This window comes from Mytilus galloprovincialis, chromosome 8, assembly GCF_965363235.1.
Source record: "Mytilus galloprovincialis chromosome 8, xbMytGall1.hap1.1, whole genome shotgun sequence".
Classification (NCBI taxonomy): Eukaryota; Metazoa; Mollusca; class Bivalvia; order Mytilida; family Mytilidae; genus Mytilus; species Mytilus galloprovincialis.
This window is the reverse complement of record NC_134845.1, coordinates 21855625-21859113: the sequence shown is the minus strand read 5'-3', so window position 1 is coordinate 21859113 and position 3489 is coordinate 21855625.

Sequence of the window (3489 nt, the reverse complement as noted above, 5' to 3'; positions counted from 1 at the left end):
TGTAAACAGCTACTTTAAAGGGCAGGACAAAAGAAGAGAGAGTTGGTATTTTGTTATAAGATTATTACTCGTGACTAGAATAGTTCATAAGAAAGATCAAACCGGATCATATTTAAAAAGAGATGTTATATCTGATTTATATATCTATAATACTAAAATTACGAGGTCCAATTTGTCAGCCGTCATCGGGTAAAAACGACAAATTAAAGAATTTAACTCTATATATAACTAATATAGGACAATGGTGTAGATTAAAAATTACACCACTCCAGACCCTTTTGTTTTCAGCATAATTAATATTGCCAATAATTAACAAGTTCCGGGTCGAATCCGATACCGATACAAATAGTATATTCAGCTATTACCTTATCTGTACGTTCTGCATCTGACAGGCGCACCATCAAACGGTGTATTTAGGATTTTGCTATATACACGGGTCATAATCAAAGGACTGACACTACTAAATTCAATCATTGTCAAATTGTTCCCTATTGTAGTTTTATTCAGCAATCAGCAAGACTTTCTAAGATAACTAATATAGGACAATGCTGTTGATTAGAAAATACTCCATTCCTGGATAGCCAGGACCTTTTGTTTTCCAAATAATTAATATTTCCAATAATTGATAAGTTCCAGGTCGACGGGTTCAAACAGAAAGATTTATAAGCAGAGAAAACTGTGTATCTTATAATCGACATGACTTATCAGATGACAATACCAACTACTAAAATAAGGCTTAGGCATAGTTATATACTTTAATTCAGTCACGGACCCGCGATATCACGGGTGTGTACTTGTATTACATAAAATACATAATCAGTACAGTGGTATGAATCTATATCTTATACATGTATCTTATTGTTTGTAGTTAATACAAGTCCGGTCAAAATATGGACTTGATACCCGATACCCCGTGACGGGAATATACCACACTCTCTTTTATGACCCCTTCTGTAGCCATTTGTGTACGAACTTTTCAAACTTCAATTGTATCAAAACTGCAGATATTATGTATAATGGAGATATGCCATTTTGTACATATACAAGGGGAAACTTGATGCAAACCATTATTATTTACTGTATCATTGCGTTTAATAGAAAAAGAGTAGTTTGTGGCAAATAAACCAAGATTTTTATAGAAAATCCGCAGCCTTTAAAACAGATTTTTGTTATAAAATTTGAAACATAGATTACTCACTTGCTTTTCTATGATGTGCTAGTGTTTATTTTTTACAAAAAGTTCTAACCAACCTGTAAATTCCAAAATACCTCGTGCTAAGTCATTAAAGTCGAGCGCACCCTAAAAGGTGCATTTGATTTGGTCCATATTTTTATTTATTTTAACAAATAACTACATTAATAATCTTGTTTTAAGGAAATCAATGCTAGCATTCCATGCAGTCATCCTATACACATCAGTCAACAAATTGCCAAATATAAGAGTACAAGGATAAAGGCTGTTGATTTTATATAAAATTGCCATATGTTTAGCATTGAATCAACACAAGGGTACATGAAATATTTTTCACTGAAAGTTTAACAACAACCAGGAAAGATGTATGTTATGATATAACATTATAATAAAAGTGATTACTAATGGTTCGTCAAATAGTCCACAGACTATTTAAATAGTCCAGACTATTTGATCAACTTTATAAAAGTTAAATAAACAAATTTCCTTTATTCGCTTTAATCGATTTCGATGTGACTGGGTACATGCAAGTATGTATTTTTATTTTTAAAGGCATTTGATTATAAGAGGAATTGTTAATAAAAACATGTTTTATAATGTCAGCCAATCGTTCTTAACAGAAAGATGCAATTAGTCGTCACATTTATTACATAACAGTGTACATTCCCCAAGATTATTAAAAACAAATCTAGTTTGATATATTATTGTTGAGAATTATAAATAACTTTGTCGTGGTATGGTGACAAAATAATTTAGGGATACGGAATACTTGTAAAAACAAAATTTTTGGGATATTAGGGGTAATCATTATAGGGATATGGGATATTGGGACAAAAAATTAATGGGATATGGGATATTGATACCCCCCTAAAAAAGCCTCAATAAATGTTTTAAAATTAGCAAGTTGCCATACAGTTGAAAACAAGTTGCCATACAGTAAATTTGTCAACACGAGCAAGTTGCCGTACCCTAGACTTTATTTTTATGGTCGATTTTCTTTAAAATACATCTTTTTGACAACAAGTTTCAGTAAATATGATGTCACATAATAATAATCTAAAAACGTGTTTGGAAAAATTGAGTTGAGTATCTTGACAATGGGACGACAGAAGACGATCGACTTCGAAATTTTCCGGTACTAAGTGGCAAGTTTTTGAGTATAACACAAAATCTTGTCTTAATTTTGTACTTATCGGCCTAATGATTTAAAGAATTATATATATCAGAAAATCATTTATCAAACGGCACCCTCATCAAATGAGTGGAAATGCTTTAATTTGAATGAATTCTTAACTTGTTTACTTTTTTTTTCTTTTTCTCTCCGCTTCGTCAGTACCCAATTTCCGGTGGCGATGATCAGTGCTAAATAATCTTCACATTCTCAAAAACCTCATTTGGAGTCTCTAAAGTCGAGCGCATCCTAGAAGGTGTACTTGAATTGCTCCATATTTACTTTTGTTTTAACGAATATCTTAATTTATGAACTTGTTTTAAGGAAATTATTGCTAGCCCTGCATGCAAGAATCCTCTATCTATCAAGCACCGAATTGTCAAATATTAGAGTACAATGGGAAAGGCTTAAATTTTCCATATGTTTAGCATTGAATCAACACAAGGTTACATAATCGTAAGTTATGCTAGTGAATTTCACACTGCATGGGCTCAATTTGCTTATGTCGTAACTACAACCCGGTTCCATTTTCACAAATGAAAAAAATTGTCCAAAAAAAAAACATAGCCCCCCCCCCCCCCCCCCCCCCGGTAAATCAAATGGTTGCTGCCTAAGATCACACCCAGTTTTTGGTAGGATTCTTTTATGTTATGTCTTGTGTTCTATTATTTGACTTGTTTATCTTTTTGTATGAGTTTGACACAGCGCCTGCATACGGAGTATATATCACCCAATTGATACGATATGTCCGGGCTTGTATTTCCTATCATGCATATGATTTCCATGATAGAGAGTTGCTGCTCACAAGGTCCTATTAATGAGGGGGCAAGGGGTTTAACTGTTATGCTGTTATGGGGCAATTTAATTCTTTGTTATTTGTTATTTTGAAAATATATTTGCTGTTAGCTGTTATTGTCTTAATCTTTGTTAGCTGTTATTGGGCTATTAGTTTTTTTTTTGTTATCCATTATTGTGATAATGTATTTGCTGTTAACTGTTATTGAAAATTGGAATGTTAGCATTTTTTTTTTGACAGTCAATATTCGGTATAAATTGAAGATCATTGGACATTGGGGTATACCATTACTAATATGTTTGTCCCGTATTCAGAGAAGGATTCCATTAA